At 52.8% G+C, this 11474-nt stretch overlaps 1 protein-coding gene across 1 annotated transcript in view; it reads right to left on the bottom strand.

Moving 5' to 3' along the window:
• Positions 1 to 10804, bottom strand: part of LRRN2 (leucine rich repeat neuronal 2) — a 63802-nt gene extending 52998 nt beyond the window's left edge. The window contains exon 1 of the mRNA XM_018060018.1: positions 10626 to 10804. The gene's annotated coding sequence lies outside the window, so the exon portion shown is untranslated. The remainder of the gene's footprint in view (positions 1 to 10625) is intronic.

The raw sequence follows: 11474 nt of genomic DNA on the forward strand, positions 1-11474 counted from the left end.
ATCTGGCCTTCTCAGTCCTGCTAGGCACAGCCCTGCCTCCAAGACCCGGTACCTGCACCTTCCTCTTTCCTAGTATCACCTTCTCAGCAAGGTCAGCCTGTACAGAGCTACAGCCTCCTCCTCCAAGACTCTTCTATCCCCCTCCCTGGCTTTATTTTTCTTTTTAGCACTTGCCAACTTTCTATCAGGTTGGTGCAAACATAATTGCAGTTTTGGACTGACTTTTAAATCACTGTAACTAAGCTCAAATACTCTCTGGGATTGGAATGAAACTGACTTTTTCCACTCTTGTGGCCACTGCTGAGTTTTCCAAATTTGCTGGCATATTGAGTGCAGCACTTTAACAGCATCATTGTGTGTTAGTCGGTCACTCGTGTCCGACTCTTTGCAATACCACAAACTGTAGCCTGCCAGGCTTCTCTGTCCATGGGATTCTCCAGGAAAGAATACTGGAGTGGATCGCCATTCCCTTCCCCAGAGGATCTTCCCGACCCAGGGATCTAACCCTGGTCTCCTGCATCGCAGGCAGATTCTTCACCGTTTGAGCTACAGGAAAGTCAATTATCATTGTTTAGGATTTTAAATAGCTCAGCTGGCATGTCGTCACCTCCACTAGCTTTGTTCGTAGTGATGTTTCCTAAGGCCCACGTGATTTCACACTCCAGGATGTCTGGCTCTAGGTGATGATCACACCGTCGTGGTTATCTGGGTCATTAAGATCTTTTTTGTACAGTTCTTCTGTGTATTCTTGCCACCTCTTCTTAGTATCTTCTGCTTCTGTTAGGTCTTTGCTGTTTCTGTCCTTTATTGAGCCCATCTTTGCATGAAATGTTCCCTTGGTACCCCCGATCTTCTTGAAGAGATCTCTAGTCTTTTCCATTCTATTGTTTTCCTCTATTTCTTTGCATTGTTCACTTCAGGCTTTCTTATCTCTGCTGTTCTCAGGTACTTTGCATTCAGTTGGGTATATCTTTCCCTTTCTCATTTGCCTTTCACTTCTCTTCTTTTCTCAGCTATTTGTAAGACCTCCTCAGACAACCACTTTGCCTCCTTGCATTTCTTTTTCTTGGGGATGGTTTTGGCCACCGCCTCTTGTACAGTGTTACAAACCTCTGTCCATAGTTCTTCAGGCACTCTGCCTACTAGATCTAATCCCTTGATTATATTTCTCACCTCCACTGCAAAATCATAAAGGGATTTGATTTAGGTCATACCTGAATGGTCTAGTGGTTTTCTCTACTTTCTTCAATTTGAGTCTGAATTTTGCAATAAGGAGTTCATGGTCTGAGACACAGTCAGCTCCAGGTCTTGTTGCTGGCTCAGAGAAAAAGCAAGGGAATTCCAGAAATACATCTACTTCTGCTTCATTGACTATCCTAAAGCCTTGGACTGTGTAGATCACAACAAACTGTGGAAAATTCTTAGAGATGGGAATACCAGACTACCTCCTGCGAAACCTGTATGTAGGTCAAGAAGCAACAGTTAGAACTGGACATGGAACAACAGACTGGTTCCAAATTAGAAAGGAGTATGTCAAGGCTGTACTCTGCTTATTTAACTTATATGCAGAGTACATCATGTGAAATGCTGGGCTGGATGAATCACAAGCTGGAATAAAGATTGCTGGGAGAAATATCAACAACCTCAGACATGCAGATGACACCACTCTACTGGCATAAAGGAAAGAGGAACTAAAGAACCTCTTGATGAAGGTGAGAGAAGAGAGTAAAAAAGCTGGTTTAAAACTCAACATTCAGAAAACTATGATCATGTCATCTGGTCCCCTGACTTCATGACAAATAGATGAGGAATAAGTGGGAACAGTGACAGATTTTATTTTCTTGGGCTCCAATATCACTGTGACCAATGACTGCAGCCATGGAATTAAAAGATGCTTGCTCCTTGGAAGAAAAGCTATGAGAAACCTAGACAGTGTATTAAAAAGCAGAACATCACTTTGCTGACAAACGTCCATCTGGTCAAAGCTGGTTTTTCCAGTTGTCATGTATGGATGTGAGAGTTGGACCATAAAGAAGGCTGGGAGCAAAGAACCGATGCTTTCAAATTGTGGTTTTGGAGAAGACTCTTGAGAGTCCCTTGGACTGCAAGGAGATCAAACCAGTCAATTGTAAAAGAAATCAAACCTGAATATTCATTGGAAGGACTGATGCTAAAGCTGAAGCTCCAATACTTTGGCCACCTGATGTGAAGAGCTGACTCACTGGAAAAGACCCTGATGCTGGGAAAGACTGAAGGCAGGAGGAGAATAGCGTGACAGAGGATGAGGTGGTTGGATGGCATCACCAACTCAATGGACTTGAGTTTGAGCACACTCTGGGAGATAGTGAAGGACAGGGAAGCCTGGTGTGCTGTAGTCCCTGGGGTTGCAAAGAGTCAGACACAACTTAGTGACTGAACAACAACAGGGTCAAACATATCTTTATTAATCAATGTAGGAACCATTATAATCAACACAGTTTTGCCAATGAGAAATGTTTGCTTATTCCTATGGCATAAAAATTCATGCTTTTGGGATTCAACCAAGTCTTGGAAAGCTTTTTCTGCCTCCTGCTGGTCGTGTAAGTGTTTTCCCTGCCAAAAGTTGTCAAGGTGCTTGAAGAAGTGGGCTGGGGAAAGGTCAGGTGAATATGGCAGATGAGGCAGAACTTCGTACCCCAATTCGTTCAACTTTTGAAGCACTGATTCTGCGACGTGGGATCGGGAGCTGTGAAGAATTGGGCCCTTTCTGGTGACCAGTGCCAGCTGTAGGCGTTGCAGTTTATGGAGAATCTCATGGATTAGCAGAGCATACTTCTCAGATGTCCACTGGGATTCAGAAAGCTGCATTGGCCTGGCAGCTGACTACCAAATGATGACCATGACCTTTGTGGGGGGCAAGTTTGGCTTTGGGAAGTGCTTTGGAGCTTCTTATTCCAACCACTGAGCTGGCTGTTGCCGGTTGTCATATAAAATCCACTTTGTGTCATATGTCACAATACAATTGAGAACTCGTTTGTTGTTATTGTGTAGAATAAGATGACACTTCAAAATGACAATTTTTTTGATCCGAGGTCAGCTCATGAGGCACCCACTTATCGAGTGTTTTCACCTTTCCAACTTGATTCAGATGTCGAATAGCCACAGAATGGTCGACACTGACTTCTTCGGCAACTTCTCGTGCAGGTTTAAGAGGACCAGCTTTGATGATCCTCTCAGCTGGTTCTTGCCAACTTCCAACGGCCGGCCACTGTGCTCCTCATCTTCAAGGACCCATCTCCTTTGTAAATCTTTCTGAACCACCACTGCACTGTAGGTCCATTCGCAGTTCCTGGGCTAAACGCACTGTTAATACTGTGAGTTGTCTCCACTGCTTTATGACCCATTTTGAACTCAAGAAAATCGCTCATATTTGCTTTGTGTCTAACATCATTTCCCTAGTCTAAAATAAATATAAAACCAACAGCAAGTAATAAGTCATTAGCAAAAGACCATAAAGTGAGAAACGCACGTTAAAATGAAGTATAACACAACCGCATTTATTTAAGAATATATTCCAATATCAATAGGCAAAGTCTGACAATGTAAAGTTGCAATTACTTTTGCACCAACCTAATAATACACAGCTGACTACTGAACGATGTGGGGTGGGGGCACTGACCCTCTCTCTGCACAGCTGAAAATCTGAGTTTAATTTATAATCAGCCCTCTATTTTACAGTTCTGTATCCACAGATTCAGCCAAGCGTGTTAGGGGTAATGTAGGGCTTCAGTATTTACTATTGGGGGAAAAAAAAATGCAGTTAAAACCTGTGTGGTTCAGGGTCAAGGTACTATTTATTTACTGTATCCTCAGACAATAAGGGCTTCCCTGGTGGCTTAGAGGTTAAAGCATCCACCTGGAATGCGGGAGACTCGGGTTCGATCCCTGGGTCAGGAAGATCCCCTGGAGAAGGAAAATGGCAACCCACTCCAGTACTCTTGCCTGGAGAATCCCACGGAGGGAGGAGCCTGGTGGGCTACAGTCCATGGGGTCGCAAAGAGTTGGACACGACTGAGCGACTTCACTTCAGACAATAAAGAACAAACTCTGTAAGGGTGACGATCTCCAGTTGCTCAGCTATTGTACCCAGTGTCTGACACAGGTGCTTCATAAATGCCGAATGAAGACACCCAGCGCCACCCTGGTCTGAGATGGCCGAGGCACAGCTGTGCTCAGAGCAGGACAATGGACAGGAAATCCTGTGGGTTCTCCCTAGATGAAAGTGAAGTGAAAGGCGCTCAGTCGTGTCTGACTCTTTGCGACCCCATGGACTGTACAGTCCATGGAATTCTCCAGGCCAGAATACTGGAGTGGGTAGCCTTTCCCTTCTCCAAGGGATCTTCCCAACCCAGGGATCGAACCCAGGTCTCCCTGGGTTTGTTACCAGCTGAGCCACAAGGGAAGCCGAAGAACACTGGAGTGGGTAGCCTATCCCTTCTCCAGCAGATCTTCCCGACCCAGGAATCAAACAAGGGTCTCCTGCATTGCAGGCAGATTCTTTACCAACTATCAGGGAAGCCCATGGGTTCCACAGTTCCAACCCCAGGCCAACTCTGGGCAAGCACCTTCTGTTTGGAGGCCTGGAGCTGTGTGAGCCCCAGTGACCTTCATCTCATTGGGAGGGCTGTCCAAGGAGAAGGAGAAGGTGAAGGGTGAGGACCAGGCAGAGTCAAGCGTCAAGCCCCTCCCCTCTGCACACAGTGCTTACACTTGCAGCCTGCCCATCAGCTGCCCCTGTGGTCGCTCCATCTTTCGGGCATCACCACCCCTGTCCTCCCAGGCCAAACACTTTCGTCACCTGCCTCCGATGCTCATTCTGAGGAACATGGCCTTCCCTACCTTTCCTCTCTCCTTACCCCTTTTCTTCCCGCTCTGGTAGGGATGAGGGAAGACAGACCTACTTTTCCTGGGGGACCCACGCTGGCTGCCTAACAACCACTGCCCCTTCTTCCGCATGTTTGCTCCTGGAGGCTCTGCCTTGCAAGATGTTTGCAAAAAGGATGTTTGCTTGTTCTTGTTCTTCCCAACACACAGGAGCCTCCCTTGTAGAGACACCCCACTGGCAACACTAATCGCACGCTTTCCCCCTCCCACCGCCGTGTCTGGCCTCTGCACTCTGGTTCCCCGGAGCCACTGGGAGCAGACCTCTCCTAGAAGTCTCCTCTGTGTCAGCCCCACTACTGTGTCGGTCCCCAGGGACTGACTCTTAAGGTGCAGATCCTCTGAGGTCACTGGCTCCATGTGGCCCCTGAGGCACTTAGCTGAAGCAGAAGGAAAAAATGTTGGTTCTCCAGGAGCTGTCATCTGAGGATAAAAAAAGGAGACCCCCTCCTTAAGGGTCCCCAAAGGGGGGCAGGCAGGTCCTGGCCTGGACAGGACTTGGGGGGCATCTTTTTTTTTTAATTTTTTTAAATTGAAGGCTAATTGCTTTGCATAATTTCGTGGTTTTCTGTCATACATCAATAAGAATCAGCCATAGGTACACCCAGATCCCCTCCCTCCCATCTCCCTCTTCTGGGGAGCAGCTTACTGTCGGAAGGAGTGGGGAGAACGGGCAGGATGCCACCAGGGCACCTCTAGGCGCGGGGAACACTGGGTTCTGGGGGCGTAAGGAGCAGGAGCCCTGCAGTCAGAAAGAATGTTGAGGCCTCCCTCAGTTTTTTTCTAGCGACATGTCCTTGAGCAAGTTACTGAACCTGAGTCTCAGTTTCCTGGTGTTTAAACTAGGGATAATAGGATAATGGGGTACTTTTTGAGGGCTTAATGGAAAAATGTAGGTAAAGCACGCGGCACAGTACCTGGCACATAGTTAGTGCTCAATAAATGCCAGCTGCTATAATTAATGCCATCACAACGAGTGAGGTGGAGGCTGAATACCAGTCAGCGCCCCACGAACCCTCTGCCTGCTCTTCATCCGGGAACTTCAAGCCCGTCAAAGGCTGAGCAGCAGGGACGGTGTGGGTGGAAGAAATGCACAGACAGAAACTGAAGCCGAAGCCAAGCCCGGTTCAACTCACCTTCTAAGACAGGCCCTCAGGCCAAGGCATCTCTTGGGTCCCCAGGAAGAGCAAGAAGCCAGAGAACAAGGACCGTTCTGGGTTTGGAGCAGAGACTGCTTGACGAAGGCTTGGAACAGTTAAGACGCCATGGTGACGAGACCAATCCTAGCAATCCTAGGGGTGCATCAGGCCCCCGGCCCGAAGCCCAACGAGGCTGGCGCATGTCGGGGTGCTCCGGGTGACCTGCCAGCCCCACTGGAAGCCCAGCTCTGAGCACTGGAAACAGAGGCTGCAGTGCGATGTGTCCAAGGGGCTCCTGCCCTCCATAGCGGGCAGCACGCACGCAACACGGCCCCCTCCACACGCAGTCCCGAGCGCCGGGGCCTTGAGGCCCACCGCCTCTGCCTGGCTGACTCCTTTGCAAACCATGCCCCAGTATCATGGCCTCCAAGGTCCATCGTGTAAACTGGAGACAGGCACAGTCACCTCTTTATCTGTGATCCCTGAATTACAGCACTGGTTTCCTTACGTAAGACTAGCTGTTGTATGTGCTCAATTGCGCAGTCGTATCCGACTCTTTGTGACCCCATGGACTGTACCCACCAGGCTCCTCTGCCCATGGGATTCCCAGGCCAGAATACTGGTGTGGGTAGCCATTCCCTTCTCCAGGGCATCTTCCCCACCCAGGGATCGAACCCAGATCTCCTACATTTTAGGTGGATTCTTTACCCTGGGTGGGGAAGATCCCCTGGAAAAGGGAATGGCTACCTACTCCAGTATTCTGGTGTGGAGAATTCCATGGACTGTATAGTCCATGGGGTCGAAAAGAGTCGGACACTGCTTCAGCGACTTTCACTTTTACCATCTGGACCACCAGGAGAGCCCTGCGTTATACACTTGTTTCATTACTGTAAGTACATAACTACTCCACTTAATAATACTAAGAAAAATATTTATCTGGCGCTTACTATGCCAGGCACTGTTCTAAACTCAGGACATGTATTAACTCATTCAATCATCACAATTCTATGAAGTAGGTCCTGTTATTATCCCATTCATACACGAGGAAACCGAGGCACAGAGACGTTAGATAACCTGCCCAAAGTCACTCAGCCAGAAGTGACGGGGCTGGATCAAGCCCCAGTGATGTGGCTTTAGAACTCTGAGAAGGCAGGGGCAACACCTGATGTGTTTCTATCCCTCGCACCTAGCACTGGGCTGAACGCAGAGCAGGCACTTAGAAAAGATGGGCTAAGCATGTGCCTGCACACGGCTAACGTGGCGAACGTTCCAGCCTCTGAGCTGCAGGACAGAGAGACCAAGGCCCTCTGGAAAGTATCAGATAAAGGCATCCTTCTTACTCGCCCTCTCTTAGCAAGTGCACCGTATACTGCAGTCTGTCCTGCCCGCTGTGTCTTTTCCTGCATGTCGCCTGCCTTTGTCTGTTCCTTGGTCACCCTTCCCCTTTCCTGTCCCATTCAGCCTCCACCCATCGGCCCTGTCCTTCCGTAAAGTTCTTGCAGGCTTGAAAGCCTTCCACCCTCTTTCCCTGCCTTAGAGCTTTTCTAGAATCCAGACTTCCCCGAGGAAGCTGAGAACACCAGTGGCATGGATTCATTAGACTGGCCATGGACCAAGCTCCTACACACGGACCCTGAATGAAAACAGCGGTCTCTGCGTATGTGCTGTGTCTGTGTGTGCGCGCCTGCCTGTAGCTTGTCACAGACCTGTGTTGGATCAGGAAGATCCACTGCCCTCCCTGTCTCTTCTCCCAGAGTCCCAGCTCCTCCAGGAAGCCTTCCCTGATCCCTTGAGAAAGCTTATTCATGCAACCATTCAGCAAATCTTTATATATCTTAGTATTCTGAGGAGACAAGGCATGCTTCTGAAAAGTTTGGTTAAAATGTGACCTTCAGAGAACTGCATAAGTTACCAGATGTCACACACACAGGTGCCAAATGAACTGCAAAGATGCAGTGATTTCAAAATGGAGACCTTCGTGACCTGGGACAAGTGGCTTATCCTCTACAGTCCTCAACATCCTCAGTTATAAAGCAGATGATAATCCAAAATTTAGAAGGTTATTAGGAGGATCGAATCAGATAATTTTTGTAAAGTTCCTGACAGATTGATGCTTAGTAGGTACTCAATAATAAATGCTTCTTTCTCCCTTCTCCATCTAAGGCACTGGCTTTCTATTCAGCCGTCCCAGATAAACGATGAGACATGAACTGATCCATCCTTGAAGGTGAAAAATGTCTTAAGGACAGGATGACCTCGGGTCTGTAAGCTTTGCAGTACCTGGTTTATTGTAAGGAGATGCGCCTGTCACATTGGAGGTAACTTAGTATGATAAAGGTGAAAATTTACTAGGACTGTTCACACCCCTCCCCCAGCAACACCACAAGTAATGGGTAAAAAGCCTGGTGGGCAGAGACCTGATCACCTGGGAGGTCGAGATACAAATTCGGCCTTGAGATATAAAGGTTTAAAGGCTGTATCCTCAGCTCCTAAGATAGTGCTGAGCACAGTAGGTGCTCAATAAATTGCTGAATGAATGCTTTTTTTTTTTTTTAAACAATGGATTTTCCTTCCCATTTCAAATTACAAAGAGAGAGAGGGTAGGAGGGGCAAATGCCCTGGTACAGGAGTGATACCAGGGGAACGCAGCTGCCAGGCCGGCCACCCAGGCTCCACCCCTGCAAAGGGGACGCAACAAAGCTACCAGCGCAGGTGTTCCCATTAGGAGGCTCCAAAGCCAGGAGCCCAGCACTGCCAGGCTTGCGGCTGAAGCTGCAGGTTACAGAAGAGAAGGGGGAAAGGTGCAGACAGGCCTGGGAGGGAGGGAGAAATCTGGGGAGAGGAGGAGGGTGAGAGAGGAAGGGGAGCACTGTTGGGGGGGAGTGGGGGTGAGAGGAAGAGACTCCTGAAGAAGACAGGAGCAGAACGGTGGGGGAGAGGCACCGGAAATAAGGATGGGGAGTGGGTAGGAACTGTGCAGAGTTCCAGAGGAAATCTGCTGTCTCAGCCTGGGTGGAATTCATCTTAGCGAGACTTCTGAGTTCCCCCTGCCACTCAGCGTCTCCTCTGGGTTGGGCTGTGCAGGGGGGAGGCTGTAGATTTGGGGGTGCCCCTAGATGCCAGGTATCTGCCAGACCCTGGGCAGGTCCCAATCCTGAAGCCTGAGGCGTTTCGCTCCATCCTTTCCAAACAATGAGGTTTCACCCTAGGTCTAGAGGGTGGCCCTCCCCAGCCACCATGGGAAGGAGACTCAGTGTGAGCCAGCCCAGGGGAAGGAAAGGTATCCAGAAGGCTCAGACCCCTCACTGGTCTCTTTCCATCTTCTCCCCACAAGGGCACCTGGCCAGCCAGGAAAGTGGGTCAGGCCGCTCACATGTGACTTTCTTCTAACAACAACAGGCAAAGGGGCCTTGGCGCCCTGTACACGGCCCTGCCCCCCCCCCCCCCCCCGCCCCATGCCCAGTGCTCTTGTTGGAGAGAGCTTTAATGAGCAGTGTGCAGTGGGAGGGGATCCATGCCTTCTCATTCAGGAAGAGGACATGGGCCAGAGCCCATCCCAAGCTGTCAGGAAAGGGGGAGCCTGCGGCTATCAGGGCGCATGGAAAGACCCAGATCTCCCCATGAAGATGGCCAAGCTGGCAGGGAGCCATCTCTACCCCCCTGACCTGGGGGAGGGGGGTTTGTTTTCTCTACCACCCACCTTCTGGGGTCTTCAAGAAGAGGGCCCAATCGGCCCATCTCTATCAACCGAGCGCTGCGCCCAGCTTACCCCCTCCCGACCCTGCCGGCTGCCCAATTAGAAGCTGCGTTGGCTCCAACAGATGGGAGCTGCGGCAGGCTGAAGAACAGGGCACAAAGCCCAGCTGACATTTTCCTTCCTGTTCCTTTGGTGGGGGAGGAAGGGCAGGGCCAGAAGGGGGGCACAGCGACACCGCCGGGCCCCCCCTCTAGGTCCCAGTCTCCCGCACCTCCGGGGATTCTCGGAGCTCAGTTTCCCCCCGCCCGGCGGCGCCCCGCTGGCGGGGCAGCAGGAGCCCGCGCCGCCCTCCGCCCGCAGGACGGACGCGCCACCTGTGGCTGGCCCACCCTCGGTCGGCCGGCGGCCGCGGCGGCCCGTGCCGGCCCCTCCTCCACGCCGCAGGTCGCCGCGCACAGACTCCGGCCGCCCGGGAGGAGCCGGGCTCCAGAGACTTCGGACCGACACGAAGGCCACCTTGGACGCCCAAGCTCCGGGGGAGGGCAAGTCCGCAGGCTCCGGGGGAGGGCAAGTCCGCAGGCTCCGGAGCCCTCCCTGGCGAGTCGGCCCCCCGTCACGCCCCCCCTAACCTCGCGGCCCCAAGACATCTCGGGGCCCCCGCTCTGCCAGCCACAGTTTGGGGATGCTCAGACCTCTCCGGGTGCGTTCAGGCTCGGACGCCCCTTCCTCGGGTCCAGCCCGCGCGACCCGCAACCTTGCCGGTCTCCGGTCCTCCTTCCCTGCCCCCGCGCGGCCGCCCCCCGCCCGAGCCCCCCGCTCCCCAGCGGGCCCCCAGGCCCCCGGGGTCCGCCCGCGAGCCGCACACTCACCCCGGGCGCCGTCTGCTGCCCGCGCGCCGCTCGGCTCCCGCCCGGGCCGGGCTCAGGGAGGCCGCGCGCACAGGCCGGGGCCGGGTCGCGGGCGCCTCCCCGCCGCGGAGTTTTCCTGGGAGTGGTCCCGGGGCAGAGCGGGGGGACGGCGCCGGTGGACGCACCCGCTCCCCGCCCGCGCCGGGCGCGCGCGCCCAGCTGGAGGGCGGCGGCCGAGAGCGGCGCTTCCTGCGCCCGCCGCGCGTTCGCGGGTGCGGCCGGCAGGCCCCCGCGGCGCCCGCGCCCCTCCGCGCGCCCTCCGCCCGGCCTCTCCTCGCCGCTGCGCCGCGCCCCGGCCTCCCCAGCCCGCGCCGGGCGCCTCCCCGCCGTCTGCCTGCCGCGCCGCCCCCTCCCTCCAGGCCCGCTGCCGTTTTAACTCCTGCGTGGCCGGCGGCCCGCTCCCGACACAGCCCGCGGGAGGCGGGGCCGGGGCCGGATGCTACGGCTGGGCCTCCGGGGCCGCGGCGCCCTTGCGCCTTCAGACGCAGCGCTGGTCCGAAGGAAGAAAGGAGACCCGAGAGGGGAAAGGGGCCGTGCTCATACTGCCTCTTACTCCCTTGCCAAGGAAGACGGGGGAAATTCAGCAGCTTTTAGAGGACAGGTGCAACTTACAGGCACAGCATTTTTGCCTTGCGCGGTGCTGTTCCCCCGTTTTTCCCCAAGTTAACAGCGGACTGGACTAAGGAACGCAAAGAGTGGGTTAGAGTTTGTCCACGGGCACAGGCGTCTCTTATCCTAAAGAACAGTGTGGAATATACACTGCACCCCCGCCAGTTCCATACCCTTCTAGCATGGCCCCCTGAGCTCGGC

Source organism: Capra hircus, chromosome 16 (assembly GCF_001704415.2).
Source record: "Capra hircus breed San Clemente chromosome 16, ASM170441v1, whole genome shotgun sequence".
Lineage (NCBI taxonomy): Eukaryota > Metazoa > Chordata > Mammalia > Artiodactyla > Bovidae > Capra > Capra hircus.